The 14,498-nt window shown below is 36.5% G+C and overlaps 1 protein-coding gene across 1 annotated transcript in view; it reads right to left on the bottom strand.

Moving 5' to 3' along the window:
* EYS (EGF-like photoreceptor maintenance factor) overlaps positions 1-14,498 on the bottom strand; it is a 1,392,725-nt gene that overhangs the window by 461,698 nt on the left and 916,529 nt on the right. The window lies entirely within an intron of this gene.

Raw genomic sequence — 14,498 nt, forward strand, 5'->3', positions numbered from 1 at the left:
CACCTGTAGACCTTGTATGAAGCAACCCGTCTCACTTAGCCCACATAGGAGGTGCTGCACAGCTGCTCCTAGTTGCAGGATCCCAGGAAGTGACAGAGATCAGGCATGCCAGTATTGCCCTGAGTGTTTGGCAGTGGCAGCAACAGAGTGGATGTGTTCCCAGGGGTGCGAGAGCACCAGCAGGTTGTGTTCGGTCACAATGCCCTCCTCGGCGGTGCCCTTGAGGTGAATGGGGCTGCAAGTGCTGTCTGTTCATGGACCCCTACTGGTGGTGAGCTACTCCCCCACCTCTGGAGCCAGAGATAACTGCAGTGATTTGCCCCTGCCTCCTGTAGACCATGCAAGAAGCACCTCATCCTGCTTAGCCCCCACAGGAGGTGCTGCACAAGCTGCTCCTAGTTGCAGGCTTGTGGGAAGAGACAGTGATCAAGCATCTGGGCACTGCCCAGAGTGTTTCACAGTGGCAGCAGCAGGGCGGGTGTGCTCCCAGGGGAGCGAGAGCAACAACAGGTGGTGTTCCATCACAATGTCCTTCTCTGTGGTGCCCTCTGAGGTGGTTGAGGCTGCCAGTTATTTTTGTTCAGGTATCCCCAGTGGCAGTGGGCTGTTCCCACCTCTGGAGTCAGAGATAACTGTGGCAGTTTGCTCCCACCACCTGCAGACCATGCAAGAAGCACCCTGTCCCACTTAGCCCATACAGGAGGTGCTGCACGAGTGGCTCCTAGTTGTAGGGTCTTGGCAAGGGACAATGACCAAGTGTCCGGGCACCGCCCAGAGTATTTGGCAGTGGCAGCTGCTGGGCAGGTGTGTTCCCAGGGGAGTGAGAGCAACAGTGTGTGGTGCTTGGTTGCAGTGCCCTCTTTTTTTCTTTTTTGCCACCCCCTGAGGTGACTGGGGTCGCAGGTGGATCCCACTCACAGGCCCCCAGTGGTGGCAAGCCATGCTTCCCTCTAGCCTCTGAAACGACCGCCGTGGTCTGTCCCTGCCACCTGTAGATTATGCAAGAGGCCCCAAGTTGCACTTAGCCCCCTGATGCCGCTAGCCCACACAAGAGGTGCCTAGCCACCGGTAGCCTGCAAAAGTGCTCAATCTCTCCTAAAGGAGCAAGAGGCTCCTCACTGCTGGTAGCCTGTGCCAGAGCCATCCCGCCCTCTGAGAGCCCTCAGGCATATGCATGCTCAGGTGCAGGGAGTTTTCTATGACAGTCCACCCCACCTCCTCCCGCCTTCCCCAACAATGGTGCCTTGCCTCTCCTGCGGGTCTGGACCTTCTCCTGGGTTCCCTCTGCTGTGGCGTTCCCCTCCTCAGCCGGTGGCATACCACTCCCCCACCAATAAGGCACTGCTTAGCCCCTCAGGCTGTCCCCACGTAGCCAGCCCCAGTGCTCTCCCTGGGACTGACCTCCGGAGCCTGAGTCTCAGCACCCAGCCCCTGCCCAAGCATCTCCGGATGTTCCGGCCAGTGGTTCAGATGATCTGTGCGGCTCTCACTCTGCTTTGCTGTTCTCAGTCCAGCTGCTGCACTTTTCTCCATGACTTTGAGTGAGGTCCCTCCACCTCAGCTGATCTGTCCGTCAGTTAGGTGGCTTCTCAGGATGTGAGTTCCCTTTCTCCTTCACAGCTCCCTCTCAGGAATGCTAGTCCTGTCCTGATTCATTTCTCTCTTTTTTTTTTTTGTTCTACCGAGTTATGTCAAGAGTTTCTTGCCCTTGTTGGAGGTTTAAGTTCTTCTGCCAGCATCCAGTTGATGTTCTGTGTGAGTCGTTTTACATGTAGATGTGTTTTTTTGATGTGTTTGTGGGAGAAGGTGAGCGCAACCTCCTACTCCTCCGCCATCTTGCTCCGCCCCTCCTCCCTCTGATGTAGGCACATGTACTATAAATCCTCTCAACTGCAATGTTCTGTCAAGGGCCCAAAATGACTGAATTAGAAAACAAAACAATATTTCACACAGTAAATTCACAAAGAAGTCACTTGACTGCAAGGAAAACAGAAACATTTGGTTCTTACATGCTGGAGAAGGGAAAGTGTAGATTTGCAATTGTTAGCTTAAAGTTTTTATGGGCTTCATTAGTGGTTTTGTTTTCCAAATTTCATTTTTTTAATCTTGATCACAGTTATACATGAAACTCACTTTTAACATTTAAAAGAAATCTTGCATACACTACTCCTGAAACATCATAGACATGTGAATTAGTAGAGTTGACAATTAAAAACAAAAAATGAAATGATCTTGGATATATGCTTTTGATTGTAACAATTGCAAATGTTAGCCTTGATTTCCTTAGTTAAGCATAAGGAGAAAGATTGAATGTTGCTTCTGTTCTTGTATTACTAAGAGATAATTTTACCTTAATATGTTTTATATAGGGGGTTTTTGCACCAGATTTTCCTTTGGATTTTCCTTTCCAAGTTTCAATTGGTAAAATATTAGTTGAATCTTGGATTAAATTCAATCCTTATATGAAAGGAAAATACTTGAAGATTTGTGTATGTGTATGTGTGTGTGAACAGGCTGTATATATATGTAGAACATTCCTGTTAAACTGCCATGTGATCTTCCCTCTGCTGCTACACTGTGATGTTTTCTTTGTTTTCTTACCATTGTGTCTCAATCCCATTCTGGCATTCTTCAGTTCCCTTTGTAGTTCCAAGTTTCCTTTTGATAACATTTCCTTGCAACTTGAACAACTTGCTTTAACATTTCTTGTAATGTAGGTCTGATGAAGGCATATTCATTCAGGTTTTTTAAAATTAAAATGTCATTAATTTACACTATGTTTATATTTTTATTGGATCCAGAGTTCCAATATGTTGAAGGGTCTTTTAAAAATTATTTTTATTTCAGCACTTGAAAATTTGTTCTGTTGTCTTCTGGTTGCTACTGTTTCTGATAAGAAGTCAGTGATAATTGTCTTTTCATTAGGTTTTATTGAGATTAATTGGATGTATGAGTTGATATGTTTCATCAAATCCAGGTAATATTGGTCATTATTTCTCCAAACATCTTTTTCTCTCCCTCTTTCTTTCCACCTTTTGGAACTCCAATTACATGTATTTTGACCCCTTACAAGTCATTGAGCTTCTGTTCATTTTTTTCTATCATTTTGGTCTCTTTCTTTCAATGTAGTTAGTTTCTGTTTCTTTGTATTTGGGTTCAGTGATCTTTCCTTCTGAGGCATGTAATCTCTTGTTTAACCAGTTAGGCTCAGATATTATATTTTTATTTTTACGACTTCTACATGTTTCTTTCATAGAGTTCATATTATATATATTCTTTTTTTTTGTCATAGGAACTTTATTTTTATTTTTTTATATATATTCTTGTATTTAAAATAGTTTCCATTTTTCTTCTCTTCAATTTCATGTTTTATTTCTGTTTTTAGATAAATTTATAATAACTATTTTGAAGTCCTTATATGCTAATTATGTAATCTTTATGATTTATTGATCTATTATCCTTTGATTCATTTTCATTCTGCTTGCAGTCCATAGTTTCTTGCTTCCTTTCCATAGCCAACATAGCCAATATTTTTTTATTAGATAGTAAACTTTGTATTATTACTTTGTTGTGTGTTTTTCTATATATTTTTCTTAATTTTATGATTGTTTGTGGCAGTAAGGGTAGTGTAGTATCAGTTCCTCACTTATCACCTGAAAACCTATATGCCCTTTTTTAAATAAAAAAATTCAACACAGCTTATGTCGTAGAACAAAAATTTTATCTCAACCAAACTCTTAACTGCTATTCCTGATTCCCAGCTCAATTTTCATATTCTTTTATCAATTTATTCTAGTACTAGTTTCCAATTTTCTAAGCAATATGTTTATTTTTTGTGTATTATCCAGTTTTTCACATTTTTGTAGACTTCTTTGTATGTAAGATTACATCTGTATCATATATAACAATTTTGATTATATAAATATTCAACATTAAATTAACCATAATTTTAGATTTGACTTTAATGTTTACATTATTTCCATGTAATTATCTGTAGTTGAGCTATACAGTGAAATATGGCAACATTTTCTTTCTTATGCAACCATTTTTTTTTTAAGATGCAATCTCATTATTGCGTTTTTTTTTTTTTTTTGGCCACACCCACAGCATGTGGAACCATGCCACAGCAGGAACCCAAGCCACAGCAATAACAATTCCAGATCCTTAACCCACTGAGTCACCAGGGAATTCTATATTGCCTCCTTTTTGTTGGCTTACTGTTTATTTTTTTATTATCTTCAAACTCTCTGCCAAAAATATAAATTCCTCCCCAGTAATTCGAATACAATGACAACTTATTAATTTAATTTTTCTCTTTTAATTTGAATTTTAACAATATCACTACCATATTTGAAATTTACTTTATAGCTATGCGGTGATGAACCCACTCATCTTGATTCTAAATGTTTTTACTCCTTTATTGGCATATCCATTGATAATATAATCAAAGTATCAGCTTTAAACTAACAGTAACAACTGAAAGCTAATAAAGCAACATAGGGCTAATGTATTTGAGCCCTATATCTGCTAATGGCTTTTTTAAAAAAATTAGAAAATATGTAATATGGATAATATTATGATGAAAGAATAAATGACTTTGATAAAATACATGTGGGGAATGAAGGGGAAAAGAGGGAAATAAAGAAGTAGAAAAATTAATGCTATGAAGAGTTGTGCAATTACTCACATGTATTTCTTAGTTTCTCTAAAATCATTCCAAGGCTAGGGATCTTGGAAAGTAATGTCAAGAAAAAGATAGGAATTGGTAGGAAGTGCCTATTTTAGGTACCTAAAAGTAAACTGAGGTATTAACAGGTAGTGTTTCAGATGTTAAGCTGTTATGTCACATAAACACAAATTGGGTGGCAACTGTGCACTGTGCATAATGTCAACTCATATGAGTCTATCAATATCCTACAGGTGGAACTTTAGCAGCATGATGACAAAATAGCTACATAAAAATAGGAACAGTTTACCCTGTAACTTTCAGTAATACCTCCACCAATTGTGTATATTGATATATTCACTGAATTATCTATGCCTTGTAAGAATTTTGGGATTCATGCAGTCATAGTCTATATGTAGAAGGAATATAGAAAGGTGGTTACATCTTTCTACAGATGAGAGTAAAATGTATACACGGAGTCAACAAATATTTTTAAACCACATACTAACTATGCACAAGTATAGCTTAGGGTTGCTGTGGATATGTATGCAAATTTTTCACTGACAATAAAACTTAGCTAGTGGAGAGGAGTAGAGCCTGAACTTCAACTAGTATTTTTTTTCTCTAAGCTATTGGCTGAGAAAGGTCTACTTTTAAAAATCTGTTCAACCAGAGAGTTTACTTTATCTAATTCAAAGTCACTCAATAGTCTAGCATCTGTGGGGCTAGGCACTATTAAAATATAATGTCAGTTAGAAAATTAGATAAAGTTCAGTAAAAAATGTGAAGACTATGATAGACTAGATAGGTTTCAATTTCAGATATTGACAGATATCGGGTTGGAGACCAAACCTCTTATAAAAACAACAAAATAGAGGAGAATTTAAATAGAAATCTGCAGACAATAGAGAACTACCCAGGAAGAAAGGACTTGAAGAGCCAAGGTCTCAGAGAGAAGAGAAGCACAAATGTGGATATTGACATTCAGTGTTCTCTTTTCTATTGAATTAGTTGTGAATTTACAAGTGGTAGAGACTTGAAGAAGCTGAACTTGAACTTCTATAAATCTTTTGGGGTTAAGGGTGAAATATTGAAATTTGGAAGCAAACTATCATTCTTAGAACATTGAATACCTAAGGCTATGTTTCTAACTTCTTCAAGCCAGCAGAGTTTTAGCACTGCCTAGAATTTATCTCATAGACATCTGCATCAGTATCATTGTGGACTGCTCTTTCCTTAATGCGGAAACTGGAAAAGAATGTCCCTGTATAATGGAACTAGAAAAATACGAGCACAACTTCAACAGTTTTTCTGCAGGTTATTCTTTCTTTTAGCAAGGCCAGAAATGCTCTGTATGTTGAGGAATTTCCAAATCTTTATTACAACAGCCTTACTGATATGTAATTCACATATCATAAAATTTACCCATTTAAAGAGTAAAATGTCATGGATTTAGTTTATTAGTAGACTTGTTCAACCATTACTACAGGAAATTTTAGAATAGAATTATCACCAAAAAGAAATACTTATTCATTTGCAATCACTTTCCATTTTTTCTCTGCTATAGACAATCACTAATTTACTTTTTAGCTCTGTAGATTTACCTATTATGAGCACTTCATTAAAATAGAAACATCTACCATGTGGTCTTTTGTGACTAGCTTCTTTGATTTAGTGTAATGCTTGTAAGGTTCCTCCATGTTGTGGTATGCACTGGTACTTTATCTCTTTCTTACTGAATAACAGTTCATTGTAGGAATATACCATATTTTATTTATTCTTTCATTAGTTGATGGATGTTTGGGTTTCCATTTTTTGTCTCTGAAGAGTATTCATGTGCTTTTGTGTAGACATAGGATTTAATTTCTCTTGGATATATGATAAATCCAATGAAATTTATGTGTGTTTGAGTGACTTATTTGTTTCCTACTACAGCTGCTTCACTATAATTCTTGGGGAGAGAGCTAGTAGCCAGGAGCTAATTTGCAATGCTCAGAATTAATGCATCAAAATTACTTCTATTTGGAAACAACCTAAATGTCCATCTAAGGGATCTCCTCAAGGAAACTGCTATCCTACCACTTGCTGTGAAAGGGAAATAGGAATATCTCCATTTACAACTCTGAATGTGTAATGAATGCCATAGTATTCACCCAGATCTATCTTTAGGAGTGAAGAATTTCTCCCTTCCTTCCACTAGTAGGGATACTGGTGGCAGATAGGCTTCACCTCTCAGCTTTACTTGACAATTACCTAAGTTTCAGAGTATAAGCTCATGCAAGTTTTCTCTTCTCTCCTAGGATAATTTTTATCCAATTACTGGTCAACAAGGACTATAATGGCCTGGATTCTTCACCCTAAGTTTAACAACTCTGACTGGTTAGCTTTGGCAGAAACCTGTATTGACTACATTGCATTCCATCTTCTCCCCCTGCCAAGTCTACTTCCTTCCTTTCACTTTCCTTCTATAGATGGTAGTTCCATTAGCACTCTCAAAACAACCTGCATGTTAATCTCTGGGTCTGCTTTTTTAGAGATCACAACTTGCAATAAAGTGATAACCAGGATACCTTGCTAAGTTAGAAAGGCAAAGTGAAGAAAAGTATACACAGTATGTTATTATTTAGTAATGGAGGGATATGCATTTGTATGTGCTTGATTGTATTTAACAACAAATGAGTAAATCATTAAGTATGTTCACTTTTAAGTGGAGGGAGGAAATACGGTACCGGTAATAGAAACTAAATTTCTTAAATGCATATCTTTAGACATAAATTTGAATTTGAAACCATGTAGATATATTACATAATCATAAAAATAACACATGATTTAAAAAATCAATTCTTAAAACTCAGAAGTAGAATAAAAAAAATGATCCTGTGTTTCTAGTTGATGGCATAAAAACACATAACTATTCTACGAGCATTAAAACACAGTAACTTGAGCAAATGTCCCTAGCGGAATCTTAAGGACAGAGAGAATTATCAAAAAACATTAAAATTTTTTTCAGGAATTTTATGTTAGTGGTGGCAATGCACAGTTATTCTGAGATGGTGTGTTACCTGTATGATAAATCAAATGTGTATTATGATAATGTCATTCAGAACAGAATTTTTGGAAGGAAATGAACTAAAAACCATCTAGTTCTCAATTTGGATTGCAAGAGTTAGTAGTAGCTCATGAAAGTTGTTTCATAACAAAAAAATATTTCCTAGATTTGATTACTGAAAAGGCTAGGGAAAAATGACAATGCAGTAGCAAAGAATGGCTCCAGATTCCATTTGGGATCTCCACGTGCTATTTAACACATGAAAAAAAAAAAAAAAGATTCCTTGAAGAAATGCTTAATTCTTCATTTACTAAAATATAATAAACCATGGGAACACTACAGTACCAAGGATCTAATTTTTTAACATGATTTAGCACAAAAATAAAGTAGCAGAGGAAGATTCCATATAGGAAATGATATTTGAGAAGCATATTAATCAATTACAATACCTGGATCTTATCTTGTTTGACTTATTTAGTATGTTTGATTTAAACAAACTATTCCTAAAGATTATAAGAAAAAAATTTCAAAGTTAACAATGTATGATAGTAAGAAATTATTAATAGTTTTAAAAATATGATAATGCAAGTATGGTTATGCATTTTTGAAGCCTTATTAACTAATAGAAATAGGTACAGAAATATTTACATATCAGACATAAAATGTTCTGAGGGCTGAGATATGCTTCCAAAACATTTTGAAGTGACAGGGTAAATTAAGTTTTTAATTCACTTTTTTTCTTATTTTTTTGTTTTGTTTTGTTTTTAATTGAAATACAGTTGCTCTACAATTATATTAGCTTCAGGCATAGAGCATAGTTATTCAATATTTGCATACATTATGCTCCATTTAAAGTTATTACAAAATAATAGTTATATTTCCCTCTGTTGTGCAATATATTCTTGTTGCTTATTTATATTATACATAGTAGTTTTGTGTCTTTTAATCCCTACCCCTATTTTAACTTTACTACCTCCCCTTTCCCCACTGGTAACCACTAGTTTGTTCTCTATATCTCTGAGCCTGTTTCTGTTTTGTTATATCTTCATTTGTTTTATTTTTTAGATTCCTATTTTAAGGGATAACAGAGTATTTGTCTTTCTCTGTCTGACTTATTTCACTGAGCATAATACCCTCTAGGACTATCCACATTATTGCAAATGGCAAAATTTTATTATTTTTTATGGCTGTAATATTCCATTATATATATGTACCACATCTTATTTATCCTTTCATCTGTTGATAGACACTTAAGGTTGATTCCATATCTTGGCTCTTGTAAATAATGCTGTTATGACCATTGGGGTGCATGCATCCAAATTAGTATTTTTATTTTCTTCAGATATATAACCAGGAATGGAATTGCTGAATCATACGGTAATTTTATTTTTAGTTTTTTAACCAGCACTGTATTGTTTTCTATAATGGCTGCACCGATTTACATTCCCACCAATAGTGTAGAAGGGTTCCCTTTTTTCCACATTTTTGCCAGTTCTGGCAGTTGTTAGGTGATAACTCATTATTGTTTTGATTTGAATTTCTCTGATAATTAGCAACATTGAATATTTTTTCATGTGCCTGGTGGCCATCTGTATATTTTCTTTGGAAAAATGTCTATCCAAGTCTTCTGCCCATTTTTTAATTGGGTTTTGTTTTTTCAATATCAAGTTGTATGAGCTGTTAATGTATCTTGAATATTAACCACTTATCAGTCATAGAATTTGCAAATATTTTCTCCCATTCATAGATTGTCTTTTCATTTTGTAAATTAGTTCTTTGCTGTAGAGAAACTTTTAATTAGGTACCGTTTATTTTTGCTTTTATTTCTTTTGCATGAGGAGACAGATGCATAAAATATTGCTATGATTTATTAACATTGTATTCTTTTAACTAAGTGCTTTTATCAGGAATTTCAGTTTTCTTATGATTCATTACATGATCATTATATTCTAAGACGAAGGCAGAATATTGTGATATATTCTGTGCTTTGTTTGCTTTTGATCTTATAACCAGTAAAAAAAAAAATACATTAAAATTAGAAGAAAAATTCTGTTACACATCAGCATTGCTATAGGCTGAATGTGGCAGGGGCTTTGGAGTTTATTAGGTAATGAGGGTAAAGGGGCCATATAAAAGAGGCCCTAGATCAATTCCTGACACTTCTACCAAGTGAAGACACAGCTGGAAAATGGCCATCAATGCACCTGAAAGTGGGTTCTCACCAGATACTAAATGTGCTGGTGCCTAAATGTGTTGGAGCTTCCCAGTCTCCAGAACTATGAGAAATAAATGTTTGTTGGTTAAGCCACCCAATCTATGGTATTATGTTATAGCAGCCTGAATGGACCAAGATAAACACCTTATTACTGGAGTATATGTTCATCAGTGTTGGTAAAAGAATGATTACATTCTGGTATTATGATGTATAGATGTGTGATATTACTTTCAACTAAGTAGAAGTCATAAGGAAGAAATATTATTATCTTTTGATGTATATCCTATTATTGCTTGTATAATTATATAGAGATAAGTAGAAGAAATAACCTGAGTAAATGCTTATTTAAACTTGAGCTATGAACTGTATTGTTTAGATAGGAGAGTTTAGATAGGAGAATTTAGATGATCAGAGTCTAACTTATTGACTAATCTTCATGGTTGTTAGAATGGCAATCACTGATAAGACTGCCAATCTGTTAAAGAATAAACAGAGCAAATCTCCTAATTCATTCTGTAAAGCTCAGAAATTTTTACTTTTTCGCTACATTTTCATAGGACCATAACTTTGGCACCATGTCAAGTACTGAAATTTAATTAGGTTATATCAATTCCTATATGCTTTTACCATGAAAATATTATTTATTGAAATTAATCTTATGAAAGTTAAATAATAATTTAAGATGTGAAAAATAGGATATTATTTGCATTTAATCTGAACAATTAGGAAAATGACAACTGAAATGGAAATTTAGTCTATAATAGTATTCAACATCAGATGAAAGTGAATGTTTCTACAAAATAAGTAATTCGAATCTTAGAATGAAGTAAATCTATTCCTTAAATTCAATATTCTTTTCTGATTTTTTAACAAAATAAAGAATATTATTTGTTTTAAAAATCTGTAAGAAATTTTAAAGTGAAAAGTAGAAAAACTTTTCAAAAAACACCAAACTAAATTTGCAATTAACCGATGCCCCATTCGATATTTGAAAGTTTCCAGAAATAACAAAGCGCTTATGTACTATTTAAGTGCGTGTAGGAAAAGGTATATCTTGGCTTTGCCTTGAACTGCAAAAGTTAAATGTATAGTTTTCTACGATTTTCAATGGTTACTTGAAGAAGTCAGTAATAAAAATGGAAGTTTAAGTCAAATGCTGTACCTTCTCAGTTTTTTGTTAGCCACAGCTCAGTGAATACAAAATGTATTTGGAAATAAGGGAGATTCTACTATGTTGATATTTTCTAGTGTCCTTGTGACTTTAAGCTCAGAACGGAACTTGTCAGAAAAGAAGCCATTCTGACAATTTTGCAGAATTGTCTCCATATGGAGCCCAGTAATGACAATGGTCTTTGTCCTACATAATATTCTTCAGGTCATGGTATTACTTCAGATCCCCATCTACAATATTGGAACACAGACTGAACATATTTTAGAGAAAGAGTATTTTATCAAAGATTTTAGAGTCTGAAAAAAACAGAAAAGCTGTAAAAATAGTAGTAACATTACAGCAAGCTCTTGCTTAAGAGAAATTTACTGCACTAAACTCCAAACTTTAAAAATGAAATAATTCACAAACATTCTTCTATATCCCAGACTTTACGGAAAATTCTTGTTACTCAATATCTAGCTCCTACAAATAATTTTGGTAGCTTTCCCCCAGACCTCTGAAACATGAAAAGAAAGGCACATGAGTCTGGGCACAAGCTGACCTCATCCCCACCGGCTCTGGCATGTCACATGACCTCCCAGTTAACTTCCCTCTCAAATCTCTCTTCCTCACTCTCTGACTTAATAATGGAAATGGAGGAAGAAAGACGGGTAATATTAAGCTAAAAAACGTTCAGTTTAAACCACTCACATTTATTCTGGGCAGACTTACTTGCAAGCTTAAATACTATGTGTGCATATGATTTAATCCAGGGTATTGAAACCCAGTAATTCAAAGTTTATTGCGCACTAGTAACTTGAATTAAGTGAAGAGTTATCAGGTTGTAGAACAGGATTTTAACATAACCAAGGAAGCCACAGAACAAAACTAAGTGAATATTCTGTGATTCTTTTATTTTGATTTATGCAAGTGGAGGTGGGGTGGAGGAGGGGTGCCCTGGTGGGTCTTAAGGTTTTGGACTTGTTCAGGATCTGCTATTCAGTTTTCCTTTCCTTTTTTCCCTTTCGGAATTGGCATGTCTATGCCTACCCCACACTGTATTTTGGGAACACATCACATGTTTGATTTCACAGATTCGCAGTAGGAGAACGATGCCTCAGGGTGAATTGTCTCACTCACACGTTTTTGAGAAAATATGTAGATGAGACTTTGGACTTAGCTCTTGATTTGATGCTGGAACAAGTCAAGACTTTGGGGGCTACTGAGATGGAATAAGTATTCTGTACACAAGAAGGACATGAATTTGGGGGCGGCAGGATGTTACGATATAGCCTGAATATTTGTGTACCCCCACTCACATGTTTAAATTGTTACATCCAATGTGACAGTAGTAGGAGGTAGGGTGGAGCCCTCACAAATGGGATTAGTACTCTTATAAAGAGGAGTTCCCGTCGTGGCGCAGTGGTTAACGAATCCGACTAGGAACCATAAGGTTGCGGGTTCGGTCCCTGCCCTTGCTCCGTGGCTTAACGATCCGGCGTTGCCGTGAGCTGTGGTGTAGGTTGCAGACACGGCTCGGATCCCGCGTTGCTGTGGCTCTGGCGTAGGCCGGTGGCTACAGCTCCGATTAGACCCCTAGCCTGGGAACCTCCATATGCCGCAGGAGCGGCCCAAGAAATAGCAACAACAACAACAAAAAAAAAAAAAAAAAAAAAAGAAAGGTCCTATAGAGTTCCCTAGACTCTTCCGCCATGTGAGAATACAAAAAGTCTGTGACTCAGAAGAGAGCTCTCATATGACTAGGCTGGCACCTTGAACTCACACTTGCAGCCTCCAGAGCTGTGAGAAATACATTTCTGTGTCTTATAAACTGCCTAGCCTGTGGCATTTTGTTATAGTAACTTTAATGGTCTAAAACATTTGTTTTCCCATTTTTTAAGCTGCTGCTATTATATCTGGATGGAAGAAAGGGGAACAGAATCGTAACTCTTTTAAGCATATATACTGTTTTTGTCCTTTTAGAAAACATTATTTTATTGTTAATTTTACAGTGCTCTCTCCTCCAACCTTCTCTCCTTTCCTAGCTCTCTCCAACATTCTTAACTCCCACACATTACCCAGTGCTATCTGATGGCTTTTACTCAGGTCCAAGAGAAAAATTTCTCTAAAATTTAGTCTACAACTATGTATTTAGAGTTATATTTGCTAGAAACTGTGCTATGGGCTGTAGACAGATGGTGGAACAAGACATAGCCCTTCCCTAAAGTGGCTTCTCATGCAGGCCAGAGGATAAATATGCAAATCAATATTTATAATGTGGTGTGGCCAGGTGCTTCATGAAGATAGGGACTTGGTTTGCCCTCTTCACTGTTTTATTTCAGCACATTATCTGAGAATAGATGTTATATAGTATTATAGTAATATGCACAAGTCTGTCAGCCAAATAGTCTATAAAACTCAGTTGGAAATGGGAAACCTTATGAGCTTTTAAGTTCAAATGCCCCAGGACTTAAGCTTTATACCTCATCCGAATCCTGTGACAATCCTGTGAGCTCTGTCCCTTTTAAAATATTTTGGCTTCTTATATTTTCTTTCTCTATAACTACCTGTGCATCTTTCAGATTAGATATTCAGAAATCCTACACATAAAAGGCAATATGATCCATTTCAGGGCTCTTCCCATTATGTGGTTGAAACAGACCTGGTAAGATTTCAAGGGCATTAGGAAAATCTCAAAAACAGACAGAATATTTTCCCTTTTGGCTTGTCAAAACCATAAATCCTCACCCTCACCCCCAATCACCTCTGGGATTTATTCTTTTGGATGGAAGCTTTTAGTTTATTGAAATATAAATATGCCCAGGAGAGGAGATATTAAATTATCAAACATTGAAAAACTTGCTATGAGAGCATGAATTGATGCAGAGAAGTTTGTAAAAGTGCAGGAATATTGGGCTTGGGGATGTCATTCCCCCAAAAGACAGAGAAAGACGGAGGGTGCCCAGCACTGCCAGCTGGGAGCCTGTCCCTGCCAGGTGGGTTTGCTGTTGCTTGCTATCTAACTTTTCCAGGGTGATGGGACAGGGGTAACATCTGTTCTGGGGCTGTCAGAGTCCCACAGGTACAGAAAATTTAGTTTATTTGAAGCGAATTTGTAAATACAGAGAAAAGCAACTGGCACTTTGAGCCCCAGAGATTAGCAGCAGTAATGAAACTGGCAAAGGCCTGCCTGAACATGGCTTTTATTGGTGGCACAGGTCAGTCATTCGAAACGACTCAAAAACACAAAATGCTGAGCAAAGCAACCAAAACAGGAGAGTTCAGTTTATCATATGAGGATTGTTTGATATGATTGAAAAGAAAAAGTTTGTCTAGTGTAATAGAGTACTAGATATACAGTAATAATATCCTGATTTATCCGAGCAATTTCTGGCAGAGATGGGAGCAACTAGTTTCA

The sequence above is a fragment of the Sus scrofa genome, chromosome 1, assembly GCF_054392235.1.
Source record: "Sus scrofa isolate SSC_HxYL_T2T_F1_AM1 chromosome 1, Sscrofa_HxYL_maternal_Yorkshire_Landrace_v2.0, whole genome shotgun sequence".
Lineage (NCBI taxonomy): Eukaryota > Metazoa > Chordata > Mammalia > Artiodactyla > Suidae > Sus > Sus scrofa.